Genomic DNA, 16,861 nt, shown 5'->3' with positions numbered 1-16,861 from the left:
TGAGCTATTTAAAATCTAAGTCTTCTGGCCCTTGCATGATGGCACTGAGATAAGTTAATATTGGAGCTCTTTCACAGGCTCCAAAATATAATGTGAGTTATGATAGGCTTCATGCAGTGACATGCGTAAGCTAATTTAAATAAAGAAATTTAAACCTGAAAATAGGAATATCCTAAACACAGGAAAACAATAGGATAATTGGTTACAACATGTTTTTTTGATAAAGTAAACCATTGTTGAAACCGTATGTATTCTGCGGGAAAAATGACACACACGGACAACAATAAAGTTTATTGAAAATGAAAAAAAAAACGGATGGCAAACATGTGAAGAGCAATTAAGCTAATTAATATATTGATTGGCATGATATGATTAAAGTATGTATGCAGAATGAACGAGCAGGTAATTGAAATCTGACAGGCCCACTTCCGGTTTGGACTTGTGCGAGCGTTCCCTGCAACCAAATTTGGATATGAACTGTCGCAATTTTGCTCGCTCGTTAGCTAGAGGAGGGGTTGGGAGACTTTGGGGCGGAAGATTAGCTATGAGTGAACTTACGAGCGAGCGCTTGAATTTACATTTTCTCGCTCGTTAATCGAACGAGCGATCAGCCACTTGCGTCCGCCTCTGAATCAGGCCCAATGTGATTTAAGCTAAATCACTCTTTTCTCATAGGAATGAGACAGAGAAAACATTACAATGCAATATACAGGTCAGCAGAGAAAAAACAAAACATCATTTTGCACTTTTTTTTTTACAGAATCATTCAATTGGTCACAAATTAATTAACCCTTCCGGTCCCACTTCTGACACCAAGTGCATAACGGTGGATTTCGTTCTGATCGAAATGAAATAGTTACACACATGTGACCAATATGAGTGAGTACAAATGAACACACTTTATTTACAAGTAACAAACAATAAACAAACATACAAAGTATACTGTATACTCAACTTTTGTCTATGTATTCAGATGACACCGGTAAATCATCATCTTCAGCATAAGATGTACTTCATCTTATCTTCTCTCTGGGGAGCCCTCATTTCACAACATCCAGGTAGTTCAATTTACATTGCAGGCATCCTAACTGCAGCCTTAGAGATCCATGCACAAGCTAAAGGGTCCTTTGTGTACCTCTGGTTTATATACCCTAGTCTGGGGTGTTGGCTTTCCAGATATTAAGCCCATATCAGTTACATACAGTGCTAGGTATCAAGCACTCATTGGTCCAGCATAGGATTGACCATGCTTATCTCTCTTGCACATGCTCTGTAAGCACTAAGATATATAATAACAGACAAAGCCATACAGTAATGACGTATCCTAGTATGTATGGAGATGAACCTCTATTTCAAGGCTCCTTTGTGTGTAGAGTCTGGACATCACTGCTAATTACCCATAATGCTTAGCATCTCTACACATCTTACAATGGAATGTAGCTAACTGATAAGAACATAGAAGCTATGAATGGCTCATTATACTTCTAGTTGCAATAGAAATGACAGGGAGAGCTAGGCCTCAATTTATGTCTTCTTTGACCCCAAAAGGTTATATCCAACAATTCTATGCAAAGACTGCAATTGTATTAAGACAATCTCATTTCAAACCTCAAAGAGGCCTAGCAAGGGGTATATGTGTGTGTAACTTATATGCCTATGTAGAAATTAACTATTTAACCCACTGGTTACACTAACCCTCCCCACTCGCACCCTAACCCTCCCCGTTAGTGTCTAAACCTAACCCTATCCCTTGGTGCCTGAACCTAACCCTTCCTCCTTAATGCCTAACCCTAATGGTACCTAATCCAAACCCCACACCAGTCCGTAGCCTAACCCTAAACTCCCCCCCATAGTCACCCTAACCCCTGTGGTGCTAAACCTAACCATTCCCCCCCCCGCGGTTAACACCTAACCCGGCCCGCTATACTTTCAGTCGGGATGCCAGCTGTCAGTATTCCGGGGTCGCCATCTGAACTGGCGTCTGGATTCTAGCGCTTGTGTTCTGTCCCAGTTCGGGATTCTGGCACCAGGATTTTAACAGCCGGTGTCCTGATCATAGGTCTAATAACTACATCCCCATCCACACATACATTTGCATAATACTATTGGAGATTGGTAATTGGGAGGCTTACTGACTATACCCTCCAATTGGCTAGAGGGGAATTTTACCTCACACTCTAATATACCCTCAACTTTCAGAGAATATATTGTGACTTAAAATCCCTATCAGATACTTCTATATTTCTATTTCTATCCACTATATTGCAGTGGATCTACAGGTACCAGCGGGCTCGTAATGCCCCGCATGCTGGTACTTGTGGTTCTCCAAGTACCAGCATGTGGGGGAGGCTTACTGGGACCTGTAATTCCACAACAAAAGACTATATTTACACTTCTATTTTTTACAACACATTTACACTATCAACCCGGCACCCACCGGCCAGGGGTACCGGTGATAGCCACGGGCTATCAGCCCAGGCCTGGGGTGCCCTGGAGAGGGGGACCCTTTTATTGTGGGGGTCCCCACCTCTCCAGGAATCCCTGGCCTGGGCTGACTAGCGGTCAGGGTTAATGTTTTGTCCGGGGGGCCTGGTGAAAGGGTTTCCCTGGCTGTGGCATTACTCCCCCGCTAGAAAAAGTCTATTGCTGTTTAATGAAATTACAGGGGACCCCTACTCATTTTGTTCCCGGTTTTTACACAACCAAGACCGGATCAGAAAAGCCCTGTGCTGGCACTTAAAGTACAGGGGCCCTCTACGCATGTTGGCCCCTGTATTTTAAAAAGCAGCACAGCCTGTACAGAGCCCGGGGCTGGTTATGTTTCTGGGGAGGGGGTGCGCGTCATTTTTTCATTAAGAGAAAGTATTTTCATACAGTATGTACACACAGAAACTGCTAAGGATAAACTTGCTATCCTAAAGCTGGTCTATTGTTTAAGCGATTTCTCAGGCAGTAATATGTGCTAGTGAAGCACTCGCACTCTTTTACATTGCCCGAGTTCTATATAGAGAATGGGAAAACATCTGGAGTGAGATTTTGTTGTGCAAGTTGTAGTAGAGCCTGAAAAAGATGAGTTTTACTATAGTTGCACCCTATTACATTTGCGAGTGAGTAAAAAATGCGAGTTTAGCACTAAACTCAAATTTTTTACAAATTCGTGACCTATTACATTTGGCTCAAAGTTGGAGATGTATAAACGGGATGCAGTCATAATCCTGACCTCGGGGATTCCGGCGTTCAGAATGCCGGCGCCGGAATCTCAACGCCTGTCAGAATCTTGGTGCCAGCATCCCGACCGTCGGAATCCTGAATGTAAGTAGCGGGGTTAGGGGGAGGGTTAGGGTTAGGCACTATGGGGGAGGTTAGGTTCAAGCACCAGGGAGGGAGGTTTAGGGTAGGGAGAGAGGAAGGGTTAGGATACTGATCAACAGGTGTCGGTATCCTAACTCTGTCGGGATGCCAGAGTCGGGATTCTAACCGCCGAGATCCCGAGTGCCGGCATCCCGTACCCAACCCAAATTTAACAGGTGTTATTTGCAACTTCGGTAACTGTGCATGTTAAGTACTGCAGTTACTGATTCCCTGCATGTAAAAATGCAGTGAAGTGATCAGAATGATAGGGGCCTCATTAGCAGCGCCGCTATACCTAGATATGGTTCAGATCTGGTGTGGCAATGTATGCATTCCGACAACTGCAGCTATCAATTTTGACAGCTGCAGCTGTCATTACTGCACACACAGCACTGTCCCTGGGTGTCAGAATTTGCAGGCAGGGACTTTGGCCCTGCTTCAGAGCCGCTCGCAACGCTGTGGGTGACCACCCACAGTTTGTGCGAGCGACCAGGAGACCATCGACATAATCGTGACCATCTACCTTGCGTCGAGACCCTACGGTAGGGTCTAGGCTGCCGCAAGGCCGAGTGCACTTCCTGCTCTAATAGAGCAGGAAGTCCACTACTGACATCAGTAGTGATGTCAGTAAGACATCCCTACAACTGCCAGGCGTTCCTAAGGAAATGCCTGCGTTTGTCCAGCCACCCCCAATACCCGCCTACAAAACGGGGCAAGCTGTCACTCAGCATCGACAGCCGCCCCGTCTTGTTGCGAGCCCCGTATCGACTGAACTTCAGTCGTTCAGTGGGGCTCATGTACGTGCATGCCGGACATGGCGCATACATAGTGCATAAACATCGGGCCGCTTGCGAGCGCATAGTACTTGCGAGCAGCTCTGAATCGGGGCCTTTACTCACAAAGCACAATAAGGTTTTTTGTCTTCAATTAGCCGAGGGTGCCGCTGGGAAGTTGTAACCTGTACACACTGGTCAAAGCAGCCGCAAGAGGGAGAGTGGACTTCACCAGACAGGTGAGTTCACACTCTTGCTCTTTGGCAACTGCTTTTATAATGCATGCCGTTGGTAAGTGGTCCTGATTTGCCTCGATAATGCGTGACGCAGGACCATGCATTTAAAGATTGTTAGCCACTCGTTCATACATCTTCACCAGATTGTGGATCAACACACACAATATTAACCCTGAGATGTTATAGCTATTAGTACTGCCACCAGTGAGCTTCTGAAAATCCGGTTAAGAGCCTGATTCAGCAAGGAACGCAGTTGCTTATACGCACGCAATTGGTCGATTGTTGCATTGTATGCATCGCAGTGCACGTGCGTAAGCTAGCTATTGCGATTGGGACTGCGATTGCAGAGACTACACAGACCCATGGCAGAGTGAATGACAGGAAGTGCCGTTTGTGGGTGGTGACGGGGGGGTGTTCAGGTGAGTGCAGGTGTGCCAGTGCATTGGGATGGCGTTGCAGGGGCATGCATAAATTAGCCACTGCGATACCATACACAGCCTGAGGCCTCATAGCATGCGCTGAAGTAAACAATTACTGAGTGAGGTCTGACCTGCCTTATCTCTGTGTATGGGTCCGAAGTTACTCGATGTTACTGATTATTTAGCTATGTTGCCCAGGTATACAGATGTGAGTAAGGGGAAGTGGGCGTCCTAATGTTAGGCTGCGATCACAATGTGAATGCATTGCAAACAGTTACATATCACAGCTGATATTAGCAACAGCGTTGCGTGCGTATAAACAGAATAGCGATCCATGCTGAATCAGGCCCTAAGTGAGCAGTAGCCCCGCCCAACTGCTAGTGTGCATGTGACTTGTGCACAACCAAGCCTGCTAGGCAGGTGCAGCTCCATTGTTACTGTCAGCAGGTTAGTGATATAAAAATGTCACTCCCCAGCCTTTCAGTGGAAAATCAGGATGCTTGCTACTCAAGCCCACCAGCTGTTATTAGGTAACAATTATTTCCTAGAACAAAGAAGGTTTGCAGATCAAAAATACCTGCAAACTGCAGCAACATCCAATAATTTCATCTTTTATTAGAGTGAAAAACCTCCAAATCACATGAAGCTTCCTTGTGGTCTGTGGTCCCAGCAACTGCACCATTTGCAGACACCTATGTCATTTCTGATTGCTACATGTGCATACCTCCCAACTGTCCCGCTTCTGGCACGACAGTCCCGCTATTCAGGTACTGTCCTGCCATCCCATCCATGGGCCGCAGTGTCCTGCAGTGCGGTGAAGTAGGCGGATATCATATGCACTGTATTTCTTCACTGTTCTGGGAGAGCCCTGGGGGCAGCCAGCATCTCCGTGGATTCTGGTCTTGCCCCAGGAGTGATGAAAAGGGAGCGTGTTGAGAGGCCACATCCCTTTGCCACCAGACTACACCCCCTTTTCAGGCACGCACTCCGAAGGCAGTCCCGAACTTTCCAAAGTTGGGAGGTATGTGAAGGTGGGGAGTTTGACTGGGGGGACAGAAACCTCCACGGGAGGTTTCTGTCCTCCCTGAGCTCGCCTTAGGACACCTGCATTACGGTTTGACAGGTGTACCTCCCCAGTCAAACTCCCCACCTGTGTGTGCACGTCTCTCCTGTGTGGAAGTCTGTGCAGAAAAACTATTAGCAAAAACTATTTGGGGGGTAAATTTATCAAGCTTTCTAAAGAGGACAGGTGGGTGGAGGTGTTGTCCCTTAGCAACCAATCAGCTTCTAGTTATCATTTTCAAGAATGTTCTAATCTGGACAAATGATAGCTAGAATCTTATTGGTTGCTATGGGCCCCATGGACTACGAACTGCTCATATATAGGCTAATATTTCAGTGCTAATTGGGAAACAAGACAAGTGTGATGTATATGACTGTGATGAACCCAGAGAGAAAGAGACCCCAACCAACAAGACAAGAGACTCCTAGAAAATTGGAAACAAGAGACCCCTTGTAAATTGGGAATTGGATGGCCTCTTTAGAGGGAATCAGTATGAATGACCACCGGACTACAGCCCGGCAGTTCAACTCCTGACGCTGGCAGCCCAATGGTTCAAAATCCCAACAGTGCAGGTAAGTATACTATCCCTAACCCCTCTCACCACCCTAACCCTCACCCTCCCTTAGGGGTGCATAACCCTAGCCTCCCCCCTAGTGCCTAACCCTAACCTCCCCCCTTTAGTGCCTAATCCTAACCCCCCTTCCCCGCACCGTAAACCTAACCCTCCAGGGAGGGTGCCTAACCCTAACTTCCCCCTCTAGTGCCTAAACCTAACCCCCCTTCCCCTAGCTTAACCCTAACCTTCCCCGGGGGGTGCCTAAACTTAAGTCCCCCCCGGGGGTCCCTAAACCCAACCCCCCATCCCCGGCTAAGTGTATTGGTCCAGCATCCTGTCGGCGTTCTGGCGTCAGGATTCCTGTGTCCGGTCTCATAACTACATCGCCTTTAGAGTATGCAGGAACAATCAGGGGTAGATTTGGCAGCTGAAGAGACCGGAAAACCCACAAGGTGTACTTAGGCCCTGATTCAGAGGTGCTCGCCATTTGCGAGCGCTCGCTTCGAATCAGGGCGGGCCATTTTATTTTTACCCTGGCCTCCAGGCCATTTGCTAAGCCGTGGGTGACCACCCACAGCTCTAGCGGGCAGCCTGGTGATGGTCGCGATTATCGCGACCATCAGGCTTGTGATGAGACCCTTGTGGTAGGGTCTTGTCCACCGCAAGCCCCAGTGAACTTCCTGCTCTAATAGAGCAAGAAGTTCACTACTGACATCATGTGTGATATCAGTAGGGCCGCCCACAAACGGCAGGCGTTCCTTCGGGAACGCCTCCGTTTGTGCAGCCACCCCCCCAACCTGCCTACAAAACGGAGCGAGCTGTCGATCAACATCGACAGCCGCCCCGTCTTGTAGCGAGCCCTAGAGCGAGTGATTTCTCAGTCGCTCCGGGGCTCGCACACATGCAGTGAGCATGCCGCGCGTGCGCACTGCTTGGCCATCGACCCGCTTGCAAGCGCTATGTGCTCGCGAGCGGGTCTGAATCAGGCCCTTAGTTACTTACTAGCTTAATACATATTATGTATTTACTACTATCTATTATGTAAGGCAAGTAGCTACAATGTAATATTTGATTATTCATTCAATACATACTTGCCAACTCTCACTGAATGAGACTCCCTGAAATAGTAGCAATCTCCCTGACTCCCTGAAGAGTCTAGTAATCTCCCTGATTGCAATTTACCCCACTATGTAGCTGTTATATACTTGGGAAACAAAAAATTAAGATAAATATACATTCAAATGGGATTATCAATGCCATTTCTCTGCATTGGTTATAAGGCACAATGATGTATCAGTGTGTTTTCATCAACAAGTAGAGATTAATATGCAACAACTGCTGCTTTAGGGCTCATTTACATATGGATGAAAGTCAACTTTATGACACGCCTCTCAGATGTAGCAGTACACTACACGCCCACTTTACCGCCGCACTCATAGGTGGTGCTTTCACAATCTCCCTGAAATGCTTTTTCAAAAGTAGGTAAGTATGATTCAATATTAAGTTAAGCAAGTGAAGAATATGCACTTACCAATATAATGTGTTTTCCTTGAACAGCCTTATTATACCAATGTCTGCTGTTTGTAATCTCTATATGGAAGATTTTAGGAGCTGGAATGTAGTGTGCCATCACTACCTCTTACACAGTTAATCCCAAATGGATTTATCAGCTTAATCCCTCAAAAAGAGTTGTATCTATTGTGTTTCCTGGCTACTCTAGGGCCCTGATTCAGAACCGCTCGTAAGCGGCCGCTCGTTCGTTCTGACCGATGTTTGCACATCTGCGCATGCGTACGGATTTTAATACGCATGCGCGAACCAGTCAGTGCGGCAAAAATAGTTTGTTCGCTATATAGCGAATGCCTGCTATTTTGAGTGACAGAAGGAGGCGTATGTGGGTGGTAACAGGGGAAGGTGCTTGAAAACGGGGGTGTGGAATTCGAACGCAGGCGTGCTTAAAGGTCAAAACGGGCGTTTTAAGGGAGTGCATAATTAATACAGCACCGTCATTGACCACGTCACTTGGATTTTTTTTACTCAGAACTGCTCGCAAAATAGCGGTTGAAAAAACCAGCCACAAGAATAGCGAGCAGTTCATACGCTGTTCGATGTACTCGATTAATCTAATAAATAGCGGACATGATGTATGGTGCAAGCGGCAAGGGGGCGTATTTTTCAAAATTACAACTGCAAGTTTTGCTCGCTCATTCAGACTTAGAGGCGTGAACAGACCGCAATTAGCGAACGGTTCATTTGAATAGCCACCCCTTGTTTTAGAACGAACGACCACAAATAGCGAGCGGCTCTGAATGAGGGCCTAAGTGTCCAAAGATGTTGGTTTTTTTTATGTGCACTAGTAAATTTTATGTGTCTGTTCATTGGTGCTACCCAGAGCCATAGCAGGGCTTCACGGCACTCTGTGTCGGCCACATCCCCGACCATATGTCATCATGCACAGTGGACGAGATCATGGAGGTAAGGACAGCAGCACTGCTAGACAGGGGCGTTTCTAGTGAGGAGGGGGCCGGTGCGCAGTCTCCGTGCCCTAGTCCAGTGATGGACAGTGAGAATGTAGCTTTTGCTCCTACTCCATGAAATAAGGAAGAATAATCCTGAGGACTACATGAACTTCCTCCGAATGAATGACAGAAGTTGTTGGTGAAGGTCACACCATATATTCAAAGGCAGGACACCAAATTCAGGAGAGCCATTCCTGCTTACAAAAGGCTAGTGGCAACATTGCATTTTCATTGCCACAGGACAATCTTTTGAGGACCTGAAATTCAGCTTGGGCATTTCCATTCAAGCCCTGGGCCGGGTTGTCGTTAATTTACCACCACATGGGATGCCAGCAGTTGAATCCCGGCACCAGAATCCCGACCCGCGGCCAGAACACTGGTGGCGGAATTCTGACATCAGTTGAGATGCTGATGCCAGAATCTCAACAGCCGGCATCCTGAACATAAGTATAGCGAGCCGCGTTAGCTTTTAGCCATGGTGGGGTATTTAGGCACCACGAGGGGGCTAGGATTAGGCTACGGACGGGGGGGTTAGGGTTAGGCACTAAAGAGGGAGGGTTAGGTTTAGGCACTAAGGGGGGAGGGTTAGATTTAGGCACTAAGGGGGGAGGGTTAGGTTTAGGCACTAAGAGGGGATGCTTAGGTTTAGACACTAACGGGAAGGCTTGGGATGCAGGAGGGAGGGTTAGGATGCAAGAAAGGAGGGTTAGCGGGTGAAGGGAGAGAGTTAGAATACTTAAGTAGCCCCTGGCTGTCAGGATTCTGAGCATCAGGATGCTGCTGTCTGTCTTTTGACGGCCGGCATCCCGACTCCCATACCCAGCTCCCCTGATTCATTTCATTCCAGAAACTTGTGACAGTCATTTTCCTCTTCCTATATTGTATCAACTCTTTCACATCTTGTCTGATCCTTCATATTTATGTGATGTTTTATTGTTATGCATTGCATGATATCTGCCTCACAAATCTGATAACTGAGTGATTTTAGTCTGTAGATTTGTGATGTATACCTATCGATCCCTCTTTCATAATATTATCCTTTCTGTATTGTAATGTATGCCTCTAGTTAACGTATGTTTACTGTATACTGTGTAGTTCTTTTTCTATTTTGAGATTCGTGTAATGACATGTAGTTGTTTTGCTACAGGCTGCGCGTTGTCTGGGCAACCAGGACGCAATCTGTGGGCGTTCCTTTCATTCCCAGTGCGGGTGCGTCATCATCAGACACCGGCATGATGGTCGAGTGACCTGACGTCATAACAGTGTGACCCAGTCCTGGGCGCTGAGCAGCATGAACCTCACATGGTGATGTGTAAGTACATAGAAATGTTCACTGTATGTTATGTAATTTTGACCTTGATGATGGAGCAATAAATAGCTCCGAAACGTTGTGATATCCTTGTGACCAGCCTTTATTATTTATCAGAGTGCTGCCTGACCGGAGTTATATATGAGCTGACTGATGTCAGATCCTATTGGAGGGCACCTGGATGCGTTTTATTTTATTTTTGATTAGTGGGAGTGCCACCCTTGGATTTTATATATATTGTGACAGGGTCAGCATAATTCCATATGAAGTAAATGTGGAATATCCAGATCTCCCAGGTTTGGCAGAGCAAAGGCATTAGGAATGTGGAATGTCCAGTTCAGGTGTTGCCTCAATCAGAGTCTGGAAAGGCAGACACCTGTGAGAAGCTGGTTTAACCACTTAACTGACAAATTCTTTTTCCAAAAACCGCTCCAAAATTGTCGGTTTCTTTTATGGTTGAATTAGGTCAAGAACATAATTTTAAACTTATCCATCACTATTTTATTTGAAATTTTTTTTTTTTTAAAACACAGTATACCATAAAAATAGCACTTTTTATGTTATACTGTAGTGATGGCCATTGACAGCTGTACCATTGATGGTTCAACCATCGTTAGAAGCAATCAATTGTTTAGCGATTGGGCAAGATCTGTGTAGACCACAATTGTCGATGTTTCCTAAACATCGATTGATGGCTACCATCGATGGTGCAACATTGATGGCCACCAGCAATGGCAAACCACTTGTTTTCAGTCAGACCATCGATGTTTGCAAACCATCGATGGTTGATTGACATCCCTAAACAGAGGCTCTGCGATATCTATCGAACATATATATATATATATGCATATATATATAGAACATATATGTATATATATGCATATATATATATATATATATATGTGCATATATATATATGCGCATATATATATACATATATATATGCATATATATATATATATATATGCATATATATATATATATATTGTGACACAGTTAGGTTAGGGGGTCCCTCTCCTGGGTAGAGGACTCCTTCCTTACACACACACACAGCAGCAGGGAAGCAGCACACCAGTCTGGATGCAAGTACAAGCTGGTCGGCGCCAGTCTTTATTGTACAATGTCAGAAACATAAAGAAAACATAAATATAAATCCTAGCCCTGTCGGGGCATTAACTTCACAGGTAGTTCCCTCACTACCAGAACCTGGCAGGGCCTAATGCCCTCGCCAGCAACAAAAGCACAGCACAACCCTCACAGTTAGGTATCCAAGTGTCTCTGAGCAAACTCCCTGCCTGCTCTCCCAGGTGAGACACTCAGCCCTAAACACACTAGGCTTATATTGGCCACTCTCAGGTGGAAAACTAACAAGCCTGTTACCAGGCTGCGAGAACCAAAACCTGGAGTGGCCGTAGGTGGATCCCTCCCTCTCCTCTCAAACACAACCCCCAGGTCCCAAACCGGCTTTTCAAAAAGCCGAAACTCAAGCCTGCTACACTGCAGACTTTCTCCTGGGGGTTTAAAACACAAAAGACAGGAATCTGGGACAAATGTACCTGCCGCAGACCACTTTACCAGTGATCCTATCACATATCCCCCCCTTTGTTTCGACCTGTGGGGCGGAACAACTGAAGCCCCCAAACAATGAACGCGTGACAATGCGTCAGCATTGGCCAGCTGGCTTCCTGGCCTGTGTTCCACTGAAAATGTAAAAGTTTGTAACGCCAAGAACCATCTTGTAATTCTCGCATTAATGTCCTTATTTTCAGACATCCACTTCAGAGGGGCATGGTCAGTGATCAATTTGAACTTTCTTACGACCAAGTAGTACCTGAGAGCCTCTAACGCCCACTTTATGGCCAACGCCTCCTTCTCCACTGTGGCATAGTTTCTCTCATGTACATTCAACTTTCTGCTAAGATAGAAAATATGGTGTTCCTCACCCTCCTTGTTCTGGGACAGGACCGCTCCTATACCTACTTCTGATGCATCGGTTTGTACTATGAATTCCCTTTCAAAATTAGGAGTCATCAGGACTGGTTGGGAACACAACGCTACTTTCAACTCCTGAAAAGCTTTCTCTGCCTCAGGACTCCATTCTACCATGACTTTTTGTTTGCCTTTGGTCAGGTCAGTCAGTGGGACTGCCATGGTGGCAAAGTTGGGTATAAACCTCCTGTAGTACCCCGTAATTCCCAAGAAGGCTCTCACCTGCTTCTTATTCAGAGGCCGTGGCCAGTTTTGTATGGCATCAACTTTATTGAGCTGAGGCTTTATCAGGCCTCTGCCAATGGTGTATCCCAGATATTTTACTTCCTCCATGCCTAGACAACACTTTTTTGGGTTGGCTGTCAAACCTGCCTTATAGATGGAGTCCAACACTGCTTGTACCCTGGGTAAGTGAGACTGCCAATCAGGACTATGAACGACCACGTCATCCAGATAAGCAGCCGCATACCGTCTATGGGGCCTTAGAATCCTGTCCATCATTCTTTGGAAGGTAGCAGGTGCCCCATGTAACCCGAAGGGCAACATCTTGTACTGAAACAAGCCCTCTGGCGCTGAAAAAGCTGTCTTTTGTTTGGCGCTCTCGGTTAACGGTACTTGCCAATACCCTTTGGTTAGGTCAAGAGTGGTTAAATACCTTGCCGTCCCTAGTCTCTCGGCATCGGGTAGGTATCGAATTTTGAAACACTGTTCAACTTTCGGAAGTCATTGCAGAAACGCACACTCCCGTCGGGCTTTGGAATCAACACAATGGGACTTGACCATTCACTATGTGATTCTTCAATAACCCCTAACTCTAGCATATTTTTAATTTCTTTCGACACCGATTCTCTTTGTGCTTCTGGTAACCTATAGGGCTTTAGATTAACTTTAACCCCTGGGTCAGTGATGATGTCATGTTTAATAACCGAGGTTTTCCCAGGTACGTCAGAGAACAGCACCCTATTTCTAATCAGAAACTCCTTGACCTCTTGTTGTTGAATTGCCGACAGGGTTTTTGCCACTGTCACTTCGGGAACTAAGGGCCCTGGACTTACTGGAGGGTCTCGGACGGCCGACAGTACCGTTCTATCTTTCCAGGGCTTTAACAGATTTATATGGTATATCTGTTCCGGTTTTCTTTTCCCCGGCTGGTAAACTTTGTAATTGACCTGCCCCACTCTTTCTAAGATTTCAAAGGGCCCTTGCCATTTAGCCAAAAGTTTATTTTCCACAGTGGGAACCAATACTAACACTCTGTCCCCAGGAGCAAAGCTGCGTAACCGAGCATTGCGGTTGTATACCCTCTGCTGTGCCTGTTGAGCCTGTTCCAGGTGCTCTCTCACTATCGGCAATACCGCAGCAATTCTCTCCTGCATTTGGGAAACATACTCAATCACCGTTTTGTAAGGACTAGACTGCCCCTCCCATGTCTCTTTGGCAATGTCTAGTAACCCCCTTGGGTGTCTCCCATACAACAAGTCGAAGGGTGAAAACCCGATGGAGGACTGGGGAACTTCTCTTATGGCCAACAATAAATACGGCATTAAGTAGTCCCAATCCCTACCATCCTTGTCGACCACTTTCCTAAGCATGTGTTTTAACATCTTGTTAAACCTCTCCACCAGCCCATCGGTTTGGGGGTGATAAACCGAAGTTCTTAACTGTTCGATTTTGAACAGGCGGCATAACTCTTTCATGACTTTGGACATAAACGGTGTACCCTGGTCAGTTAGTATCTCCTTAGGTATACCCAGCCTGCTAAAGACATGAACTAGCTCTCTGGCAATGGTCTTGGTTGACGTATTGCGCAACGGGATCGCTTCCGGGTACCTGGTAGCATAATCCATTATGACCAGAATATACTGGTGTCCCCTGGCAGACTTCATTAAGGGTCCAACCAAATCCATCGCTATTCTTTCAAACGGCACCTCTATGATAGGCAATGGAACTAGTGGACCCTTAAAATGTGGCCTGGGAGCATGATACTGACACTCAGGGCAGGATGCGCAAAAGTCAGATACCTCTTTATGAAGCCCGGGCCAGAAAAACCTCTGCATTATTCGCTCAGTGGTTTTCTCTACCCCTAGATGGCCTGCCATTATATGACCATGGGCCAGATCCAACACTGTTCTTCTGTAGGCTTTGGGAACTATTAGTTGTTCGACAACATCTTCCCCCTTCTTAGTCACCTGATATAACAAATCCTGACACATTGCCATGTGGGGATAGGACAAAGGACTATCAGGGTCTACGGGTTTACCATCAACTACTTTTACATTCTCCCTGGCTTTTACCAAAGTAGGGTCATTCAACTGCTCCATGGCAAAGACCTCTCTTCTGACCTCTAAATCAGGCAGACGATCACCTGGCCCAACAACACTTCCCACCTCAATGGGAGGCACATCAGTTGGCGGGCCACCGTCACATTCCGCATTCTCTAGTTCGCCAACCATAGCAGAAAAAGGGAATAACTCTGACTCAGAAGAAACTCCCTCCTCCACTACATCGACAACCTTCTCAAATGGATCGGGGTTGTTCACCTCTGGAACAAAACGGCTTTCCCACAACTTCCAGAAGTGAGCAAAGTCTCTCCCCAATATTGCATCGTACACCAGCATGCACCAAACCCACAGAAACTATAGCAGAGCCACATGGTGTCTAGATGTTCACCTCGGCCATAACATAATATCGAGTATCCCCATGTATGCAGGTCACACCAACAGTTTTCCCTGTATGCCTCAAGGGGTTCACCAGCTCAGCTTTTATAAGTGTCACCAAGCTACCAGAGTCTAACAGTGCCTCTACTCGGATGGCATCTACAGTGAGTACACACATGTGCTTATCAGTCTCAGCCTGCCGGTCAGCCGTACAGGCTATCTGTGCAAAGAAAGACCCCCTGCGGTAGACATGAGCAGTATCACATTGCATAGGTTCAGTTGTAAGTGCACAATTAGCGGCAATATGGCCGAAGCCACCACATCGGAAACACTGAGTCATATTAATGTCTAGTCGTTTACGGGGCAAGAACCTTCCCGGCCTGGCAGGCCTGTCTCCAGGTTCTACACCCTCAGTCTTAGGTACATTCCACCGCCCAGCACCCTTCTCCCCTGGAACAGTCTTAACAGTGTCTCTGGGAGTTCACCGGTGCGCCATCGGGGCTCGGTGGGGCATACTCATCAGCTCCTCAGCCACCACGTACCTCTCCACCAGCTCGACCAACTGGTCCGTGGACTTAGGGTCTGCATGGCTCACCCACTTGCGCAGAGTCACAGGTAATGATCGCAGGTACCGGTCCATCACGACCCTTTCCACGATCTGTGGTCCCATCAGCGTCTCGGGCTGTAGCCATTTTGAGGACAGATGGACGAGGTCATGCATCTGTGAACGTGGAGGCTTGTCCATATGGAACTCCCAGCAGTGGACCCGTTGGGCACGAACAAAGGTGGTGACTCCCAAGCGAGTTAGGATCTCCTGTTTTAGTTTTTTATAGTCCTTGGCATCAGCCAGGCATAAGTCAAAATATGCTTTTTGTGGCTCCCCAGACAAAAAAGGTGCCACCAGACTTGCCCACTGCTCCTTGGGCCAACTCTCCCTTTCGGCCGTTCTTTCAAATGCGGCGAGATAGGCCTCCACATCATCGCCCGAAGTCATCTTTTGGAGGAAGTGACTGGCGCGTATGGAGTGAGTGGTGGTGGGAGGACCAGTAGTAACATCTCTGGGCCGGGCGACCAGGTGCTGTACCACCTCTCTTATGGCCTGGCTGTTTTCCGCTAAGGCCTGGCGGGTTTCCTCGATGGCGACCTGTTGTTGCCTCTGGGCTGTCTCCAAGGCCAACAGTTGCACCCTGGTGGATTCCTGCTGAGCCCTGGTAGATTCCTGCTGAGCTGCTGTAGCTTCCTGCTGAGCCCTGGTAGATTCCTGTTGAGCTGCTGTAGCTTGGAGCAAGGCCTTCACAATTTCCTCCATTTTGTCCTGGGGTGTAGGTTGGAAGCTGAACCTTGCCTCTCTGAGCATTGGCTGACACCTCCTCTATGGGACTCCAAGTCCACACTCACAAATTTGGTGTCTGTCCCTTTAATTTTTAAATGGAAAGTTTTCCTCTTGCTGCAACTTCAGTGTGTGTGGGTGCCCGCATTCTCCACCATATTGTGACACAGTTAGGTTAGGGGTCCCTCTCCTGGGTAGAGGACTCCTTCCTTACACACACACACAGCAGCAGGGAAGCAGCACACCAGTCTGGATGCAAGTACAAGCTGGTCGGCGCCAGTCTTTATTGTAAAATGTCAGAAACATAAAGAAAACATAAATATAAATCCTAGTCCTGTCGGGGCACTAACTTCCCAGGTAGTTCCCTCACTACCAGAACCTGGCAGGGCCTAATGCCCTCGCCAGCAACAAAAGCACAGCACAACCCTCACAGTTAGGTATCCAAGTGTCTCTGAGCAAACTCCCTGCCTGCTCTCCCAGGTGAGACACTCAGCCCTAAACACACTAGGTTTATATTGGCCACTCTCAGGTGGAAAACTAACAAGCCTGTTACCAGGCTGCGAGAACCAAAACCTGGAGTGGCCGTGGGTGGAGCCCTCCCTCTCCTCTCACCCACAACCCCCAGGTCCCAAACCGGCTTTTCAAAAAGCCGAAACTCA

This window comes from Taudactylus pleione, unplaced genomic scaffold, assembly GCF_031769625.1.
Source record: "Taudactylus pleione unplaced genomic scaffold, aTauple2 ptg000536l, whole genome shotgun sequence".
NCBI classification, from domain to species: domain Eukaryota; kingdom Metazoa; phylum Chordata; class Amphibia; order Anura; family Myobatrachidae; genus Taudactylus; species Taudactylus pleione.
The sequence above is the reverse complement of the archived record's forward strand: the minus strand, read 5'-3'. Positions refer to the sequence as shown.